Source organism: Colossoma macropomum, unplaced genomic scaffold, assembly GCF_904425465.1.
Source record: "Colossoma macropomum unplaced genomic scaffold, Colossoma_macropomum, whole genome shotgun sequence".
Lineage (NCBI taxonomy): Eukaryota > Metazoa > Chordata > Actinopteri > Characiformes > Serrasalmidae > Colossoma > Colossoma macropomum.
Genome location: NW_023494785.1, coordinates 15531000 through 15553836, shown reverse-complemented (window position 1 = coordinate 15553836; position 22837 = coordinate 15531000).

The window sequence follows — 22837 nt, the reverse complement described above, 5'->3', positions numbered from 1 at the left end:
ACACACACACACCTTTTTAAGGATGTAAATTTAGAAGTATTAAACAGCATAAAAATCACATTTTCTAGAAATCATATTTTCGTGTAACGTCACTATAGGTGCCAGGTTGAACTGTGATCTTAAGCCGCAGAGAGTTCCGGTTGAAAGTGAGGGTTTTTTAATCCGTCTGAATACTTAATGGCGCCTACAATGGCTGTGGAAAGGGTTAAGGCTGAGTCCAGATGGTCTCCGTCGCAGTAATTAGCACAGTTTCACTTTCTGGGATCAAACGGCGGAGAGAAAGGCCCGGCCTTGTTTTTGCTAGCGCGTTGTTAGCAGCGCCTGGAGCTCAGTGGGGGCCATGTTGGAAAAGCTCCACCCCTCCTTCACTTCCGTCTGGGGCTGAGATGGCGCCTGATTTTTTCCCAGGCTTTACCCAGGTGAGCAGCTGGGCGCTGAAGAATGGGTGAAGGCTGAAGTGCTTAATCATCTCATCACAATTACAATGATTAGAAAGAACACTGAATGGAAACGATTTTACATAATTGGTTGCTTGGTCGGTTTGCATGTAGTTTGAAACTTGTCCAGTTTTTAGAATTAAACATGAATATATATTGATGATGTAATAATATATATGCCTTGGATGTTTTCCATGCATCTAGTTTATTTTAACCAAATCTTACACCTGTTTTGCTTCAAACAAATCCTGTCAGCTGGAAATGGGCAAAATAGGAATGTGTGTGTGTGTGTGTGTGTGTGTGTGTGTGTGTGTGTGTTTTGTAAAAAGTCAAGCCCAGGTAGGCAGGCCGGCCTGCTGCAGGGTGTAAAGCGCCATGTGAATGGGTCAGTAGGAGTGTATAGAGTGGGTAAAGGCGTCTGCTGCTGCCCTCTGTGGCCTCTGAAAGCCTCTCTGCGTGAGGAGAGTGCCTCACTTTAGCTCATTTTAACAGGATTACAGGCAGGCTGTGCTCAGGGGCCGCCAGCCCTTTCAGTTCCTCTTTTTCCTCCAGGCAATGTTCACATGCTCCATACCAGCCTGCTGAGAGACACAGCAACTGGGAGGGCCGAGTGCATGTGGCTGTGGTAAATACGGACACGTACATGCAGGAAATATTCTAGCCATTCAGGAAATACTGGAGGGTGAATGGCTTTGTGGCAATGAACACAGCACTTTTGTCACCAGACGTGCAAGTCTTGTAAAAGAAGAGCAGAGGAGAGCATGTACTTGGCATTTTCCGTGCTGTTCTATGGCCTTGAATGCAATCTGTCATAATGCATAGAATGCTTTTGTGCAAGATGGTGGTCCAGTTGACACCTGCTTCCACTAAGAGGAATGAATTTCAAGTGCTTCATTCAGAAAATAGCAGGATGGAGATGAAAGTAAAGTCACAGATAATACAGTGTTGGCCTTTTATAAGCATTTGTAACCACTAAATGACATATGGCTCATTCTAAAGTCTAAAGGAAGCACTCATTCATGAATTCATGTAATTGTCAAAGGTTAACTAAATATTATTTCTCACAGTCCCGGCCTCGGATTCCATGCCTATGATATTGGGCAGTTTATTCTGTCCCTCTGAATAAACCAACCTCTAATAGGACGTCTCACTGGAGCTATTATTAAACGGGAAAAACAACCAAAAGCATTATAGCATAGACAAGCTGGACATGAGGAGGACAAAGGCATTGACTGACCCCCTTGACCCAGTCACATCCATACGCACGCCTGGCATTGTGGGGAGCACAACCCTGAGGTTAAGGGTCAGGGTGGGTCAAGTGGGGTTAGTCTTCATGCAGTCTTAATTGAGTGTGCCGTTGAAGGAGTGTGTGACACATACAGCCCATGTACAGCTGCACACAGGAGAGTGTGTGTGCTGTTTTTTTGTCAGGTTGGAGACACACTCCCCAGCATGAGAGAGGTGTAAGGAAGAGTAAATAATAAGTGGAAAAATCTGACACACACACACATATACACTGACCCTACATTAAACATTTTTAGATCTTTCCAGAAGATACAACATATGCTATATGTCTTCTCTGTACTAACAAAACCATAAACAGTGCCCCCCAAATTTAATCTTTTAGCCATTACTAAAGTTAAAAGAGATTCTTTAGGTTACTTCATAATATTTAACCAAATATCTGTTTCAGAGAAAAACAGTTTCAGCACAACATCACACTAATGGTTGACTTTTTGTTTAGAAAGCTTGGAGAACACTTCCAGGCAGACTGCAGTAAGGGTGCTGTAAACCACAGTTTGGGGCCGTGTTTTCCTACAGTGGTGCTGGTGAGCTTGTGTTCACTGATGGGTTCAGGAACTCAGAAGTATACAAAGTTTTTGGATGTAAAGCTGCAAAAATCTGCAATCTGCTCAAACAATCACAATGTGAAACACACTGGCCTCTTTTCAAAAGAACACTTTGCCAAAAAAAAAATGAACTGTTGTGAAATGGTCTGCGTAAAATAAATGCTACTTGGTGTGACAATTTGTTTTATAACACAATGAACAAAATGCATTTTTAAAGTATGGCACAAATGTCTGAACACTTTTTGGGTTCTACCTTCAAAAACTCTACAGAAGAAAAAAACGTTCTTAACTTTAATGTATGTTATTCAAATCAGATTTTATTCCAAGTAATTTTAGAGCATCATTCATAATGAAATGTTCACACTGAACAGCTACTGCACTCAAATATAGAAAATTAAAATAGTTTGATTATTTTGATATGACAGTGACAATATGATACACAATATTTTAGAGATATACTGGATTTTGCAATGGTTATGGACTTAAAACCCAGAGCATGATCTGGCAGTATACCATATAAGATATCAAGATATTAGTAAAGATATTTGTTAAAATGTAAGATGATTAAAATGTTAAAATGAGATGTTGAAATACAAGAGTGTGAAATGATACTCCCATTTTACACTGCATGTGTTTGTTTGGTAATAAATTAGTAATGATAATAATAATAATTATCTGCAGGTTATCTGTTCATAACACCAGATGAATGATGAATGTTAAACCTTTGGCAAAATTAATATAAGCAAAAGACTACTTTCATTTTCATTTCATTCAACATACTTGTTCACCTTGTGTCCTGTGATATTAATAAACAGCAATGCGTCTAGTAGGAAGATTCTTCTAATAAAGGCAGTATTAATCATATAGCATTGATATTTCTTGTATGTGTAGAGCCCACTCCCAAGAATGTATATCGTGAAAAAAAGAAAAAAAATTGAAAGTGGCCTATAATGCATTTTGGAAAAAAAAAAACCTTCAAACAGACTTTTATCTAGACATAAAACCCCCACCTAATTACACAAACTACACGCCAGTGACAACTAGTTAAACATTACTAGATTGCTGGATAATATGAGTAGTACTAATCTGGGGGAGTTTCATCCAGGGGTGTGAAGGAGGTAGTGGGTGGGAAATGGGCGAAAGGGAGGGAGAGAGACAGGAATGCTATGATGGCACCAGCACTCCGATGGGAATTCTGCTCCTGTCCAGTCCCCATAACCCCTCCCAACCTCTCCTATTCTCTCCACCACTCCTCTTCTCTCCTAGAACACAAACAGCCTTTGTGGCATTTGCTTTATCGGATGCCAATTTCCATGAAGGCAACAAGAAATAACGCATTCGCAGCTGCAGCCCTTTCCAACACGCGCACACACACACACATACACACACAGATCGCCTCCCCTCCCACAAGAGTGAGACAGTTCACAGTAACACATACATGCTGGCATACATACAGTTTGCAGGTTATACATTATATCACAATCTCAGATGAGAATATCATAATATAATCACTTGCACTCATGCAGTGAGAACATATACTATGGTTCACACCAACACAATGATGCACACACAATCACACACCTTCACTCTCTTGCTCACACACAAGCAGCAGTTCACACACCCCACATCTTCTCATCGTAATTAAAACAGGAGGAGCCTGCACAATACTCTTTTGTCTTAGGGCAGCACAGTAAGAGAACAGAGTGGGGCCGCTGCATGTTGATGAGCCAGTGAGTCCGTGAAGCGGGTGCATGAACAGATGACATAGCCAGAAAAGCATGGGCCCTACTTTCTCTCTCCTCTCCCACACTGGCGGAAGGATACCACGTTACATTCAAAGAGGCTTCCGGCTGCACTGGGCTGTCATCAGTTAAAAAATTAGCAGCAGGCACCTCTGAGAATAAATAGGCAAAATGAGCGGAGGGAAGCATGCATTTTAAATGTGACATTTGCTGCTTTGTCAATGTGTGGGAGTATGTAAAGCCAGCCGCAGCCACTAGGTGGGATCACAGAGCTAAAAGAGCCCAAAGGCTGAGTCAGTCCTTTATCCTCCTGCAGTACTCTTTCATTAGCTTACCATTGACATCTCTCTCCCTAATTACATTCAATAACATCCACAAACGACTATGGATTGCTGTGCCTAGAACACTCTCAAGGTGAAAATCTCTGATCATTTTTGGACGTAACCTCTATCAATCAATGAATAGAAAGTTTACACTCCATGGACTTGTCCATTTGGCCAGATTTTATTTTTCAGTTATCTTTAGTGCTATTATATTATAATATTATTCAAATCTTTTTCAGGGAACATTTCAAGTCAGGACCATTTCTCTATATCTGAGATTTTAATCTACTCAAAATAATGTCACTCAAATGCACGTCAAACCTTCAACAATGATAATCTCTTTCATTCATACCTCTTCAATCATGCTCACATCACAATCTCTAGTGGTGCTATGGAACCAGTGCTCTTACACAGACCCTCAGAGTTCAACCATGTAATTGAAATGGTGCTCTTTTCTTCATGTATACACAGTACTGTGCGAAAGTCAGACACCTCTCTTCATTAATTTCCAGTCAGACCAGCCATAAGTACAAGTTATTCATTTTTCAGTGTCAAGAGAAAAAAGCAGAAAACTTAAATTTAACGAAGTTTTTTAGTGTTTTGTGTGTCTATGCTTTGTCTTTATTGCAGGTTCCATTCTTTTTGGGAGATTTGCTTTAGTTTTTCAAAGAAATCTGCAGGGATATAGAAGTCTTAGAAGTTGGTTGCGAGGTCCAAGTTATCCCAAACACATTCAGTGATGCTGAGGTCTGGACTCTGAGAACACCAGTTGAAAATATGCCAGACTGTCTAAACTGGCACAGAAATATATATATATATATATGTGTGTGTGTGTGTGTGTGTATTGTCCCTGTAAATCTGAAAGAAATAAGCTAAAGTACACCAGATTATTTATTTGGAAATTGTATTAATTTATGTCTATTCCGTATTCTCACATCCTTTCAGACTCACAGTGTTGATTTGTCCTCTCACAGTGGAAGGATGGATAGAAACACGTGGATTTTTTCAGATCTGAAGTAAAAAAAGGGTGATTTTCTCCTCTCTCTCAAAGATGAAAGCTTTCAGTGCTGTTTATCTGATGGTGACAGTTTTGGTGTCTACCAGGTCTTGCACGGTTGTCAGGAGTTATATTTTCTTTGTATCTTTTAATAATTTCATAACTCCAGTTTTGGGAACTCTTGGGAAACTTATTTTCCTTTGACACCCACCTACTTATGCAAGTGGACTATCTTAAATCTAATCTCCTCAAAAATGTCTCCTGAAAAATGAATAAACTTGCCATCTCCAGTGATGCCATGCAGTTCTGCTCTTCTCTCTTTCTGCCTCTAACTTACACACATACATGCACTGCCACTTCCTCTGAGGCGTTTTAAAGCTGTGAAGTTTGATAACCGTCGTTGGCACTCAGTTCTGAGCTCTCTCTGCGTGTGTGTGAGGGGCCTGCATATGAGCAAACGGACGCCCACTCCAGCGACGACCCACAATTCCTCACAATGCCCCCATTCTCCAGACTCAAAGGCTCCATCAGCAGCAGGGGGATGTGACGCTTCCCGAGATGGCACACAGAGACCAGCATCGCTGCCAGGAAGCCATGGGCCCGGAGGAAGGGGCCAGCAGAGAGGAGGGCAGAAAGATGAGAGAGAGAGAGAGAGAGAGAGAGAGAGAGAAAGACAGAGAGAGAGGGAGAGAGAGAGAGAGAGAGAGAGAGGGAGAGAGAAAGGTTTGCCCAAAGATGCCAAGCATTTTGTTTGTGCCAGTTCCACTGAAGCCTCATTAGCCTGGGCCTTTGTGCCTTTCTGCTCGTTCTCATGTGTGGCGGCCTCCACCTTAACAGCCATAAAAGGAGCATCAGGCCCTGTGTTAACAGAGTCATGTTCACGTCACAATTGTTTCTTCATTTAAACCATTCAATTTGATTTTATTAAGATGGTGCATGCAATGTTGTCACAAAGCACCTTTACAGAAAGCCTGATCCAAACCTCTAATGATCAAGACAAGGGCAACTGTGGCAAAACCTCCCTGAGAGGGTGTAGGACAAAACCGTGAGAGAAGCCAAGACTCAAAAGGGGAAATCGTCCTCGTATGGGTGGCAATGTCACAGTTCATTGCTTTTCTTCACGTAGATAAAAAGCATAAAACAAGGTTCAGGGATTGGATTAAACATCTACACTTCATACATAATGAATTTTAATCACAGTGAACTCTGAAAGTGGCCTTTCTTTCGACAACTAGCACACAGCAAACCTAATGCAATTATTATTTTTTATAATGTAAGCTATCATGATGTACTTCTATTATGTAAGGTAGCGTATAATAAACTAAATACATATTTTGCCACATTCGGATGTAATTAACTTGTAAAATCTTTTTTTCTTTACACTACTTTAAAAAACACCAGGTATCTTTTACATTGTAAGGACATTTCATGAAGAATTGATCAAGGAAGAAGGTACAAGCTTACTTGGAATAAATTTACATTAATATACATTAAAGTAGAGATTTGTGTGCTTCTCCTGTACAGGTCAGATAGTTTGATTATTTTTTAGCTAAATCTAACAAACAGATGCTGTTAAAATAAGAGTTATACAGTTAAGGGTGGGCAATATAGAAAAAATAGTATTTCACAATACACGATACATATCATAGTATTCTATACAGACAAAATATGCTAGTAATGTCACATTTAAAAAAAACACTATCAAAAATTAAGAATGCAATTATTTTTATTCAACATTTCACATTATGTGCTGTGTTAAATCCAATTAAACAGGACTAATCATGCTCTCTTTGTAATGAAGCATGCAGTTGGTCAGTGTACTTTAAATACTGATATTTACAATATGCTCAAAAATGCATAACAAAATGTGATAACAGAAATGATCATGATAATGATAACATATCTTCATATCGCCCAGCCCTACTTACCTTAAATTACATTAACATTGTTTTTTTTTAATAAGCTACTAAAAATAGGGAACAATAATATTCCGATTGAACGCATTTATTTGCTGTACTTCCGGATTTAACGCAGATGTATGATGACCTAACTAAAAAAAAAAAGGCCTTATGATCAGTCTACTTCTGTAAAAGCTAAGGTTTTGCTTTCAACTATTCCTGTATGATGTAGCAACTGAAAAGCATCCCTCAAAGATTACACAGACTAGTCCAATTCAGAGTGCCCTGGTAAAGCCCTGGTGAGAAAAGGTATAGGTCGGCCTTCTCAAAGAGTCCATAGGGGGTGAGCAGGGTATTGAGGGGCAGGGCTGACCTGGCAGGGGGGGACAGAGAGAGGGCAGGTGGGGAAGTAACTACCACTGATCTAATGACGCCCCAAACTTCAGAGCGTGGCCCGAAAAAACGCAGCACCAATTAACTCCAGGGGTGGGGACAGTTGATGGACAAGTCTATTATTACCATAGGAGAAATACTGCAGGGAGTGAAAGAAATCAAAGGAAGAAAGTCCAGGCAGTCGACGTTCAATGAGAAGTGAATGCAGAGAATATGCTTCATTGGCTCAATTGTGTCCCTTACCAATTCGAGCTCAAAACCCACAAATTGCTAAAATGAAGCACAAATGATGTAATTTTGGGACACCAGAGAACAAAGGGTTGTTAATATATCCATATAGATTGTGGGAGCAGGGAGGTGTAGATAAAGACATGAGAGGAAAAATCAAGCCATATTCAGGAAAGTCATGTTTTTGGTTATATTAAATACTGCAGAGCTGCAATGGTTTAATTTCATTGTTGAACTCTGAAAATAAAGAGTTTTTACAACAAATCTGTAAAACTGGTCTAAGAGATGAACATTGCTCCCATGATGCAATGCCACTGCAATTCATGAAATAAATAAAATCCCACACAATCCAATCATCTCAGAAGAAAGACTAAGAAATAACAGAATGACATCAGAGCTTGGACAGAAACAGAATATGACCAAACATGGACCTCATTATTAAGGTAGTATTCGTTCAGGGACCAGTTAAAATCATATGATTGCTATAAACCTGTTGCCCAGCCTATTCAGCCATATGTTAGTGCTGAGCTCTATGGCCCCTGAACCAGGACTAATTGAAGGCTTGACCTTGTTAGGCAATGACAAGCAGGCCACAAGGATATTGGGGTGTGCAGAGGGAGGGGTCTGCCCTAAGGGTCTACCCCAGGGGACCCTCCTAATGTTTAATGCCCACGTTATGACCAATTATGGCCATGTCCATCCCCAACGAGGTTAAAATTATCACTCATACATTCTTTAATAGCCTTTCTTAAGCTGCCTAGCTGCATTTATAAATCTACATGGTTTACAATAAGGTTGCATAAATTTCATCAATTAAACAATCTACAGAAAGAAATTTTTGAGTGTTTAAGTGTGAAATGTTCTGTTCTAGAGCAATGTGCACAAAATGTTCTTACAAAAATAGTTAAGAATATGCTGCCTGATGTCTGTTGGTTTCAGTAGCTTTCAGATAAGGTTTTAGCCTAAAACTTTTTTAATCAATTTGAATAGTAAATAAATGGCTTTATTTGTGTTGTAGACATCATAGACGCATTGGTCCTGTCACTACCACTGTAAAGAAACCAAAAATAAAGAGTCAGCAAGTTTCTCTACAATGAGCCATTTTACAGCACAGAACTCTTAATGACTCTGTTTATCTCTCAGTGATTGAATTGAACAAAAATAGGAAATTCCCCTTTAAGAAGATTATTAGGCTTCACTATGCAAACTGCAACTAAATCATAAGACATTTTAAGGGAGCTGAATTAGACCTAAAAAGTCCTCCATCTCCAAAAACAAAATTCTCTTTTCTTCTCTCCCTTACAATACTTTATTATCAGCATTAATGGTCAGTAAATCGACATCCCTTATCATTTGTCCTGTCTATCATGTAGACAACGAATTGCCACATTTTGTGTTGGACAAAAATCAGACTAGCCTACATCTTTGTCTGCCTCAACGTGAAGAAAGCATAAGGATGAGATACTCGGCAAAAAATGCATGTTTCTTTAAGAGAATAACCTGTAGAAAGTTACATAGGCGGGAATGTTAGCGAAATTTGAAGGATAACCCAAAGGCAGCAGGCCTGCTAATCCCTAAGCCTGCTATTCAGGCCTGTCGAACGGCCCAGGTGCCAATTCGCTGCTCCGCTTTGGATTTTATTCATGAGAAGGAGTTGAGAAGCAACAAAATGCCAGTAGCAGCTGTTTGTTTATAGTTTCCCACGACTCCATGCCAATTACCTATCGTCACTCCGCCAGTGGCTTGTCGTCTCTCATTAGCTACCCTTCACCAGACAAGAGCCTCAGTAAGACGGCCTACACGGCGAGCCCACGCCCGGAAGCGGAAAAAACCTCCAATATCCGCCAACCTCCTCTTCTGCGCGCCGAGCCAAAGCGGCTCCGCTCAAACACTTGGCAAGTTAACGACCCCCCTTAAACCGGCCATATACTTTACTGACATCGGTAACGTTTACTTCTATTAACTAATTTTCAGTGCTAGTCTTTCACACAATCCAGTTTTCTGCACGTTTTGCTGTGTTGTGCTGGTGAGGCTTCAGTGTGTTTACCACGGCGTTCAAGCTAGACAAGACAGCCTGCTTCAAACGCATAAAAGAGGCTTTGTCTGGATGATTAATTTCATTTCTTTAACAATTCCAGTCTGTTTTATGCAGTTTAGCCATGATACACCTTCTGTAGGTTAAACAGTGAAAGTAACTCCATGCCCATGTTTCTACAGATTTTTAGACGAGCCATTTAAAGTTGCTGCCCTCAGACTATCCACACCTGCAATACTGTACAAAAAAAGAGAAAACTCTATATAAAGCTATCTACCTTGGCAGTGAGGGGTTTGTTTACATTAATGATAATAATAATAATAATGATAATAATAATAATAATTTAAAAACAAACAAATAAACAATATATTGTGATTTTTCTGTGTTAGCTTACTTCTCCTCGAGGAAGTCCAGTACTTACAGTTATCATGCGGTACTTGCTTCAACTAATCAGTCCCTCATTAATTGAATCAGGTGCATTTTTAATGAATGCAGGCCACGACATGTTCTTCTAACTGTACTCTTCTAATCATCATATGAATCACTTTACTGAAAAAAAATCGTATTTTAATGTATTTACGTTCATTTGTGTCAATGTCTAATGTTGTAGTGTTTATCTTTCACTCACTTACTCCTGAGGTAAAGAGTTTTCTCAGTGTCTAAGACTTTTGCACAGTACTGTTGGCCATATTACACAAACTTATACCAGTAGATAAAAAAAATCGAAAAAGAAAAATCAGGACTGATAACTGTAATAGGCCTGCAACCAAACCTTTACTCATTTTCTTGGTAATTTTAGCGGTTTGCTTTGGCCTTATTGGTCTGAACTAATATTGGTGAGAGGCCTCACCACCAAAATGACTCTATCGTCTGTTCATATCTCTGCATTGTGTGGCAGCGAAATAGACTGAAACTAGATTAGCTGCGGTGCCTGTGATGAGTGTCACACTCCCTAGAATTCATGTGTGCAAAGGGGGCAGAAAAGTCCCCCTCTCAGGGTTTATGGGCAGTTTATTCGTTTAATTATATTTATATGCCTTTTATTTAATATTTATCCTAAAAGAATGCTTAAGCTTTTATTATTTGTATCTAATAGAAAATATTATTCACAATAGTCGGACATACTGAAGGAAATACAAATGAATTCTTTGACACCGTTAGATGCGCCCCCCACCCCCAACCCCACTCTACCCAGAAGAGCTCGTGACGGCATTTTTAATTACAGTATAAATAATTTCGTAGTCCCAAAATAATACCATGCAAATAGACTGATAAATGTGGTGTTGTTGTTATTATTATTATTATTATTATTATTATTATTATATTCTAGTAATAAAATTCTCCAATTCTCTGTCTGTTATTAATGAGAGTGCTGATGTGGACTGTTTGTTGTTGTGAAGGTAGGATGACACGTGATTGGTTGGCGCGCGCGGCAGCCTGTGATCTCACTGTGTTCTTTTATTTTCTTCGCCTTTTAATTGGGTCTTGTGAGAATGGAGTTCCCATGCAGGAGATAAAGAAATACACTCTCTTTGATGAGTGAAAAACTATGAGAGCTTGTAGGCTTGCCATATTTTTTTCTTCTGTGGATGCTTGTTGTTCGCGGCGGATGACGTCACATAATTCAGCCTCAGCCGCAGCCTAATGAGGAGGCCTTTTAATGAAGGGAGCGCTGAAACACCATGATGGTGAAACCACAGAACACATTAATTCACATTCAAACCTAATGATGAAGGCGGCCTATAACAGAGACCTCCAATAGCCAGTGGAATGGCTGTCTGGCCATTATTATTCAATTATTATTCAATTAGCTTGACTTACTTATAACGCTGGGTGTGTGTTTTAGTGAATAATACCTAAATAATATAATTTTTATAGGATACACGTCGATGTGAATTGCAAAATATTTAACAGGAAAAAAACAGCAAAACGATCCAAGAGCCTCCTTCTCTCAAAATTAGTTTTGAGCTGTGTTTATTTACTTGCCTTTCATTTTCATAAATGTTGTATAGTTTCTCTGCAACCTTCTTAATGTGACTGGAGTTTTTTTGGTCCATCATGCAGTCAGTCAGTAGACATGCATTTGTCATGTCTCTCCTAGAATGGAACTGCAACATGAAAAAAGACGCCTCCAAAGTTGTTGCTTTCACCTTCAAATGTGTTTTGTTTTCTCTGTCATTATTAAATCCAGTTCAGTGGACTCATGTGTAAGGAAATCAAAAAAAAAAAAAATTTTGCTGACTCACTTCAACACAATTACAGTATTGTTATCAGGGGCTCTGTACAAGGGCAAAGGTGGTTATAATTTTGGGTGGCCAGAAATATCTGGATTACTGCACTTTGCTGTAATCATTATTCATTCATTCCCAATACTGTAATTAATAATATATAATAAAGTGTACCACTGCAATTAATATGATCTGTAATCAAGAATAGCATTTAAGATTCATTAAACTGTGAAAACGACCTTGTTGCCCTTATTCTGAGAAATAGCTAACTCTTCCCCATAGCCACTCTCTGGGCAACCTTAGGTTTGTTAGTTGCTGTTTTTCCCCCAGTCTCCTTCACCCTGATCACAATGAACTTAATGTGACACTCATGCATAACTTACTGCTAATGATTGTACAGGTCAGTTGGCTGAGGCTGAAAGCTAAATTTCTACTTTGTGCCTCTCCCTGAAGTTTTCTTTGTGTGAAAACTGAAGTGAGTTTCAAAGGGGAGCTCACTGCTGTTGGTGTTAGTTGTTGGAGATGACTTGCTGTTTACATGATGTCTTTGATGACATATAAATTTTGTTGTCCACTCTGAATCTCTATGAAGATGTTACAGCTTTAGGGAGAAATAGAAGAGGTTTATTATTTTTTTTTCCCAAAGAAACATATTTTGCACTTAACAGTGGTTAATTAAAAATATTTCAAGATATATACCTGCAACTGAGGAGAGGAAATTAGTACAATTCTCAAAATGGATCAGAATGACTTTTCTTCTGATCATCAAAAGTATATCAAAATCTGGGTTTCTACATGCCCCCTGTGCATTCTGTATGCAGAAATGTTTTGTGTGATTTTGTCAAGATCATAATTTCAACATTGTTGTTTTTTTGCTGCTTCCTTTCCCCCAATGTAAAGATTTATTTGCTTTGTACATATTCAGCACTTCCCCAGCGCCTCCAGTCAGCCATATTTTCCTGTTCTTTGGCAAGGCATCATGCTGAGAGTACTGAGCATACTCTGGTGTCAGCCTGGGTGATGCTTGTGTGTCTGCAGTTCTCAGTCTGAAGTACAGCAGGCTGGAAGGGTGTCCGTGATTTGATTTACTGTTTACAGACAAGCTGCTTGTTTTGCTCATATAACTCTTTCATGCTATAAATACTTATAATACTTACATAAAACTTACAAATGCTTGAAAATAATAAATAATCAGACAGCAGTGCTGCAGTAACAGCCTGTACACTTCAGTGAAGGCTTGACATGTACAGGGGGGCTTTATACCACTCTAGCTGATGCTTATACACAAATCTGTTTTATAAATGATTTATGAATTTTGTATTTCTTCACTTTTAGTAGTTATTAGTAGTTTTTAGGCCAAACTAATTCAGTGATGTTAAGGTCTTGGCCTTTGAGTGAACAGTCCACTATTATAAGCGTCTTTTTTGATTTGCAAACATTCCTTCTTTCTTTTACTTTTGGACAGAAACACTCATGGATTGTTCAGATCTGAAGAAAAATGGAGCTTGATTTTGTCCAGAGATAAAAGCTCTTAAACTTCAGTTTTGGAACCTTTTGTTTTTTCATTTATTTTGCTTTGACTTTTCCCTTCCTTACACAAGTGAATCATCACATATCTAATCTTCTTAGAAATATGTCATAAAAATGAGTAATGAATCCAGTCCAAGGCTGCTGGACTGCTGTGGCCATGAAGCTTGGTGTCACATACCTCAGATCTTAGAGCAGCATACCACAGGATAGTTAGAGACCCCCAAAACCTCCCTGCCATCAAACTCAGGGTGCATGAGTATGAGCATTAGCATGAGAAAGCCACCCATCGCAGCACACTTATTTGACCTTTGACCCATGTTCTTTGTGACTCTGCTAAAGAAAATTGCTGTGGAGGCGATGGCAGATTTCACATCCTCAACCAGTCTTTGGTCTACCCCAGACTGTGTGTGTATGCATGCACGCATACATGTGTTTAGCCAGAGGAGGGGTGGCGAGAAATCTCAATCGGGTCGTTTAATGCCCAAGTCAATTCCCAGACACCCCCTCTCTGAAAGCACACACACACACACACGGAGCGGCACACTCCCACACTTTGGCCCAGACAGTCTGGAGGACCCCGTCTCATTTGCCTTTCTTTAGCTCTCCGCTCTGTCTGCACCCCTTTTTATGTCTGCACTTTAATTAAGAGCTTCAAATCTCCAAAAGTGTCACTGTGGAGGGCTTCCCTGTGCCCAGGACCACAGGTCTCATTCCTGTCTGAGTTTGAGGTTCATACGGTTAATCCTGAAGCCATATGTCATACATTAGAGTTGCTATTAGACATCAGTTTCAGACAGTTTCAGACTTGAATGGCATCCAGGATTTTCATGGGCACTGCACGGAGAGAAAACGTTTTTTGTCAGATGTCACCATATGCTAATTGAATGTCATCTATTCAGATTCCAGCACTAAGAAATGAAGACTATACCAGGGGAGAATTTGTGTTTAAATAGATTTATATGGTCTTTTAAGTTTCACACCAGACACTAATTAGCATGCTGTGAAGCTGAATTATCTTGCATCACATTTTAAAGTTGGGGTTGCGCCATGATCCACTGATCCATAATCGAGTAATATATGAATATTATACAAGCTTGCTTAGTTTTTTATTATTATTATTATTATTATTATGAGAACTGCTGACTAAACCGATTTTACTGTCATTTAGGATGGAAGAACCCAGTCCGAGGCTGCATTCAGTGCCCTATGGTACTATACTACACATACTGTACTAATGAATGCATTTCATTGGTCATGTAGGGGAAAGCAGGACACAAACGAACATGGGGTAAAATGTAACATAGTTTTTTTTTTATTCAAGTTCAAGTAAAACATGAAAACAGTCAGAGGGATATTTCTCAAGATTCACCATGGAGACTTGGAGAGTGGAGTTGTGTGTATGTATATTGTGTGTATGTCACAGAATTTATACCTATATTATTTTAATCACTATGTTGGTGGCTATAATATTAGTTTTGAAGCATGTAACATGACATAGCCACGTTAAAATTGAGCGTCCCAGTGGCAGGGTTAGTTTTAACAGAGAGTTAAAAGCCTCCAATGAAAACGATGAGAAGTACATATCTCCCAAAATAAATTCACAACAGTCAATTTTTTGGAAGTTTTTATTTATTGATTCATCAATATATGTGTAATGTATATTAAATGGGATTGGGTACAACTAATTTAAAACAGACATACACTTATCATAGTGTTTTATGAACATACTTTTAATACCAGTGCAATTCAAATATTATTTGCCATTTGTAAATATGAAAAAATCTTACTGAATGTAAATGTTTTCTAAAATATCTAAAACATATTGTACTAAATAGTTTTTGCGTCAATTTGGTCAATGTTATGTTCCACAATGGATTTAGAGCAAGTTATCCAAATTCAAACCCCGAAACTTCTGTTTGAAACCCCCAAATGCTCAGTGTTCCCCCCTGGTGAGAGTGTGAATGCGGGAGAGTTCTGAGGGTCTGTGGTCGCTTGGAAGGCAGCAAACACTCTGGTTCCCAGCAGTTATAGGTCAGGTGCTACACCGTGTCAGGCTTTACGTGTGTTGAGTGTCTTGTCAATGACTGGCTCTTCCTCTGATTGGGTTTTGTTCTAAGTTTGACTGACAGCTGAAGGGCCAATTCAGGCCCTGCTCTTTGTTCTGCCCCAAGAGGACGAGAACACACCAAGAGGTCAAGTGACCAGCCGCCCTGCCAAACGGCTCTAAATTTAAGGGTTTTTCCAGGGTGCACCCATAGGAGCACACTCACACCCACTCACAAGATGGAGATTAAGTGGCACTTATTTTGACATTGACCTGTCCTTGTCTTGCCCTCTGAGACTGCTGCACCTGCTTCCGTCTCATCTACCTCTAAATCACCTGAACTCTGATCACCTGATCAATTCCTGCCACTGTGCTCTATTCCATATATTATTACTGGATATGCTGTACTGAGTGTTTTGTGCCTTAAACCATATATTTAAACGTTTATAAATTAATTAAACATTTATTTTAATTTCTATTGTCTTTTTCAGTGTTTAGTTCGTCTACCCTTTACTTTTATTACAGCTTCCATTCTTTTCAGTAGACTTGCTTTCACTTTCTCAAATCTGCAGAGATATTTTTCCAGTAAAATTACTGAACAGTACTTGTACAGTACTGTGCAAAAGTCAGAGATCACTGTTCATTTATTTCATTTCCAGTTAAAACGGAAAACAAAAAAGTTCTTAATTTGCCAGAAGGATAGCAGGAGGATATTAGACATAAAAATCTGAAATGGAAAGTCACTGGAAAATAAGTGAAAAAACAGTCCAAAAATTATTTAAAAAGAAATGGAACTCTTAACAATTGAGCAAGCTCTGTAGACCACTAAACTGTCACCATCAGATAAACAGCACTGAAAGCTTTCATCTTTGAGAAAGAGGAGAAAATCAAGCTCCACTCTTACTTCAGATCTAAAAAAAAACCAAAGGTGATTTTGTCCATCCTTCCACTGTGAGACGAATTCAATGCTATGAGTTTGAAAGGGCGGCTTTACTGAGAAAATAACATAGACAAAAAAGAAGAAAGTGCAAATCAAACAAAGAACATTGACCTCAACATTAGTGAATGTGTTTGGGATTACTTGGATTGTGAGAAGCAAAAAATGTTAATAAAGGTTCTGTGCAGGTTTTTACCAGGTGAAAGTGTGTATATGCACCTTTTCAAAGCCTAATGTTTTAAAACAGAACAATAAAATAAAAAGCCTGGAGAGGAGACGGGGTGTGTGGAGTTTATATATTTTTTTGGATTATGGTACAATTATGTTCTCTGCCTAAAGGTACTGAGATGTACCCTTGAGGGTACCACCCCAGTGACAAGAGGGGTACAGCCCCAGTGACAGTTTAGTGTTCCTGCAGATTTCTTTGAGAAACTGAAAACAAGTCTGTCAAAAAGAATAGAATCATAAAATAAATAATAAAATGTGATAAAAGCAAAGGGACACACCAAATACTAAAAATAGAAATTATATTTAACTGTTTAAGGCTTCTGTGTCATTTTTTGTTTAAATATGTTTTCTTTTTCAACTTGCACTTAAATAGCTGTTTTGACTGGTAATTAAATAAATAAAAGGTGGTCTCTGACATCGGCAGAGTATTATAAACAACTGTTTTTGTTGTGTATGAAGCACTTGCATCCTGATGTTTTCTGTCTTCCAAAGCTTTTGTGAATAACTGTTGTAAATCACTCCTGCTTAGGCCTCAGCTTTACAATGGTCTTCTTGGACCATGAACCATCAGATATGCTTACTATGATCAGTGGGGCATTTATGGGTGGGCATTTATCAGCCTGCATTTGGCAGTAAATGTGGTGATATCAGATCCATGTAGTTTAAATACCAATTCTCAGATTATTTGTAGATCACAGTAAAGCATCCTTTCTAGGTCACAAATCAGCCCCCAGAGTTTGAGCACTAATTATCAGCTCTATCCCTATAATGTTTTTAAACAAATTATTGTGTGTGTGCATGTGTGTGTGTGAGAGTGTGTGTGGAAGTGTTGCTCAGTGCTGCAGACCTCTCTCCTGTCTGAGTCAGTGCCATCACAGTTGCCAAGGCAACCAGGAGGCAGCATGAAAGCTAGAAAGAGAGGGAGTGATGGAGAGGTGCTGCATGGCACAGGGCCCACTGCCAGCAGTGCTACAACACCACTGAGCTTTCCTCCATTTTCTGAGTCGGTATGTGTATGTGTGTGTTTTCAGGTGTGCCGGTGGCTGTGTGTGCACATCACAGTGAAAATAATAACCGTATTCAGCACTTTTGTAAAAGCATATTTGAACATGTTACTGAATGAAACCAATATGCTTAGAAATAGTAATCCATCCATAAATATTTGAACCATCTACTTTCAAAAGATAAGACCCATTCTGATAATAAGGGCACACCTAGTGTTGGACAATTTGTTCATTTAGATGTCTTCCACCCAATGATTTTGCCAAATTTCTGCATAATTAAATCAAATGTAAGATGTAAACAAAGTCATTCAGAGTGGTTTGATGTGGAATGCATTCCAGGGGACTTTTTGCCCAGTCACAGTGGAAGTGATGGGAATCAGACAATATGCTTTTACAAAAGTGCTGAAGCATTTAATGCCTCTAAAAGGTCCTGCACTGAAGGTTTTGACATGATTAGATTGTAATGAATACGCATGCCCGATGCCTGAGATGTTGTTTTATGATAGTTTTGAGAGAATTATATGGCCTAAAAAATAATCATGGTGAAGAGATACCTGCAGGGCATTGTAAGGTGAAATAGTATTTTTCCCCATTTACCAATTTTTTACCACCATAAACAGTACAAAAATATCTCAGAAGACACATGAAGGTTCACTATTCATTTTGGATAATAAATAAAATGGCTATATTTGCGTTATAGACATCACAACCCCTGGTTCCTATCACCACCACTGTAAGGACATCTGATTCAGTACGTTTGTCTGAACTGAACCATTTTAGATCAAACCACTCTGAATGACTCAGTTGGCAATTGAATTATGTAGAAATTTTGAATTCCCGATTACAATATATTTTATTAGGATTAAGCTAATTAATTAGTTTTGATTAAAGTTTCCATATTAATTTTATGCATTTTCCCTTTCTTAGGATTCAGTTATAAATAATATTAATAGTAATAAACAATAACAAATTTTATACTCATATAGTACTTTTCTTACACAAGAGCAGCTCGGTGCTTAAAAAAATTAAAACCACTAGTAATTTTAAGTAAGTCAAATACATCAATATAAGAAAAAAATATATTTTTGGCCTGTTTACTGTATATCATATTGTCTTTCATCACAACCATTGTATTCTTTGTTAAATTTATACACAAATAATTGAAGTTGGAATGACCACCCCAGATGGAATGATGGTGGATTTTCACACAGTAAAATTTGCTGGTATAAAATGTAGCCAGACCTCATTTGGTATCCCAGCTCTAAATCTGGTTGTCTTGTGAAGTATTAAGGTCTACATGGCCAACTATCATTGATTACTGTATTAAGAAGAGTCAATCACTTAATCAGGAGTACTTCCTCTGAGCAGCCTCAACTTTCTCACACTGGCTGAAGCTATGCATTAGCATAGAGTCTCATTAATGAGCTGACAATGCAGTACTCTCACTCTGCTCTCCTCTTCTGCTCCATGAGAAACAAAAGTGAGGGTGTATATGGTCTGAGTTTAATGTTGGGAAGTGTCTGAATAAGGGGTGTGTATGTGTATTGGCTCTTATTTAAAATGCCAGACAGCGACAATGGCCTTGAACTTGAACCCCCTCAGGTCCCCTTGACCTCAGGCCTATCCCTCATGCTCCTCCCTGTCGCCCCGAAACTTCCATTGTTCGGCTGTCGGCATTAACTCTTCACACCCTCTGCATGGTCTTCTCTCTTAGCAGCGGGGCCTTCGTCATTCATGCTGGCTTGGTGGGCCTGGGCGACCCCGTCTACGTGCGAATGCCCCATGGGATGGTTTGTTTTCCCATAATCCAAATGCACAGAGTGAATTCCTTTCCCACACCCTCCATCGTAGGTTTCCTGCTCTTTTGTTTTACCAGATTGACTTTAGTCGCTGTACACTGATGGAGGAATTTGCAAGCCATGCAGACAGTGACTCAGACACTTCTCATGGCTGGAGAGCAACTGTCAGAAAAGCAATCATTATGTGATTCATAAGACTATAATAGGGATGAATGATGAATGGAATGATAAATATCAAAAACATTACCTTTATTCTTAATCATAATTTTTATCAAATGGCTGTGTATCTATTGTGGTATGTGTGTCTTTTTACAAATTTGTTAACCATAGTTGTTCATAGAAAACAGCAAGAATTTCAGTTTCACTGAGTATTAGAAATGAATATCATCGGAGGAGGTAAATTTATTAACTCACTGCTAAGCCGTACTGCTGTGCCGTCTTTCATACTGAGAAAAAAAAAATAAACATCTCGTCATTGTCTTGAATGTGAATCTGTTTCACAGTCTGATATTCAGAATAGCCAGCAGTGTCATGTGCTCCAATGTAACCAGGATCAGGTTGCATGTTAAGTATTTGACTTCACTGAACTACTATTTGATATTTTCAGTGTAATGTTTTTTTGTTTTGTTTTGGAGTTACCATAGAAGAACCACTTTTGGTTCCATAAAGAACCTTTCAATGGATGATTCTTTAAAGAATCATTTTTGTAAATGATATATGTGCTTAAAGAACCTTTTCGAAGTTTGAAGGATTTCTTAAGAAGATCTTACACCAATAAATGTTTTTTCCTCTTGGATGCTGCAGATTGCGCTCATGTTTGCCTCCAGTTCACTTGTGTTCGGCTAAGTCTTCAAACAAAGCTTGCTATTGAACCTGGCCCCAAAGTAAGCAAATTATTGCACTAAACAGTCACTGTAGATGTACTCAGTCAATTGATGCTGTAGGAATGAAATGTGGTGGAGTTGATTGATTGATTGAATTAGGCACTTAGTGGAGAGAAGTGTACACAATGAAGTGAAAGAAAGTGTGGTGGGAGAGGGCTAGGCCAGCAGAGTGATGGATGATGGCTGTCTTTAGAAGGGGCTTCTGTCTGGAAATGTTTCTCAGGTCCCCTGGCTGCTGACGGCCGGCCGGGCAAACGTAATGGCACTTCATGTAATGGAATCAACCACTCGACTAACAAATACAAGCACACGCATCCGTACACTAACCTCTCTCTCTCTCGCCTGCTCTTGCTCTCATTTACACGCACTTGTTCATTCATCAAGTCATTCATTTGCTTCTTTTGCAAACAAAAAAAAAATTGTCATTAGGGTGCTTGAGACCCATGGGTTGCACATGTTGAATTTATGTTCATAACTCACGCTGTTGTCCATTGTTTTTTTAGCAGGATATTAATGTTTCTACATTGAAAGAAGCTGTTTGATGTATCTCCACAGTAAAACACAGTTTTTCCCCCTTTAAAAATTAAAATAATGTAACCTCTTTCTTAAGGCCCCCTAGGGGCTATTCTGGAATAGATATGGAAATCGACTTGGATATTTTAAATTAATATAATCAAATAAAATATTTTTGCCTCGTAAGTCTGTTATCAGATTAACTAGAACATTGTTGGCTCTCTGTGTGTCAGACTGTGTTGAGCTGCTAATGAGCAATAGTGGGTGAAATGGGGGGTGAGAACTCCTTGCTGTGACAACAATTCATACCTCTCCACTAAGACGGCCATGTGTGTTTTCCATTCAGCCATTAGCTTATACAACAATGTACTCAGAATTCTGGATAATGGCCATTTAGGGACATGAATCCACTCCAGCCTGGCTTTCTGTTAATGCGGTATTACAAGTGTGTGAAATGTTTTATCCTGGCCTAAACCTGACTAGTTTCATCAGCCATTTCCCTCACTGCTCCTTCGGTTCGCCATTTTGACGGGCACCGACAATGCCTTTCTCCCACCAACAGCAGGTGATAACCACTGCATTAACAATCAAGGGACTTATTCAGTAATTAAAAGAGCAAATCAACTGTTCACTCTTGGCACAGGCCACCGCTCAGCCCATGGATGCTCTTTCGGTGTCCTGGCAACTGGTAAACAAGAGGATAGAGAGAGAGCTTCCCTCCACAGTTCACATAATGGACTCCTGAACGCTGGCGCTTTAGCATGCTAATCATGCTGCAAGGGAGGCGAGTGCAGCGCTCAGACGAGCAACCACCTCAACAAACACACTCCAGCAGGACTAAGATTCTGTTATCAAGAGATAACCAACATCTATCAACACATTTACATTTTACATATGTGAACTTGGCCAGCACACAAACATTCCTCTGAAAAAACAAAATACTCACGATACGCAGAATAATATGCATTTGACTTAGGTTTGAGTGAATTTTAAGAAGCACATCATTAAACTGAAGTACAGAACTGCAGATTGAGAAGTACTAAAAGGCAGATTACAGTTTGAATGACACACTATATCACTTTCTAAATAATGCAGCTTATAAGATATACTCTGATTTCTATTTGTATTTTTATTTTACAAAAAATATAGCATCCTCAGCAAATAGCTAAAAAAGGGTTCTGTGGAGTGATGCCACAGAACAATCTTAAAATGTTGGGGCATACAGTAAAAGGGTGTGGACATCTGCATCAAGTCAAAGTGCTTCATCAGCTGACACTGATTTGTAAAAGAAGGAAAACACTATTAGAAACAGGATAGAAATACTGTCCCATTGCCGACGAATGAGATTCGCTGAATCTCAAATGCAGTGTATTACTGTACTGTAACGTGTATTATAACTTATACCATCTTACCATATCTTATTCATGGATTATGGTACACAGTACTGATCCATGACATGCTTCTTTAGCATGCAACATTTGTTGTTTTAAATACAAATAGTACCACATTTGGTTCCCCAAAGAACCAATTTCAGTGGACAGTTCTTTAAAGAATCATTTACGTAAATGAGATTTGCAAGTATGAAGAACCCTTTTAAAGTTTAACCCCTTAAGTTCTCACACAAATTACACCCTAAGGCTTATTTTTCAGTAATTACATGGATCACAATGCAAACCAAATCATGAAGGAATATTTTAAATCAGCTTTTGATACTGTACTTTAAAATATACCTTTATTTTATCTTAAAAAATAAAATTTATCAAAGAA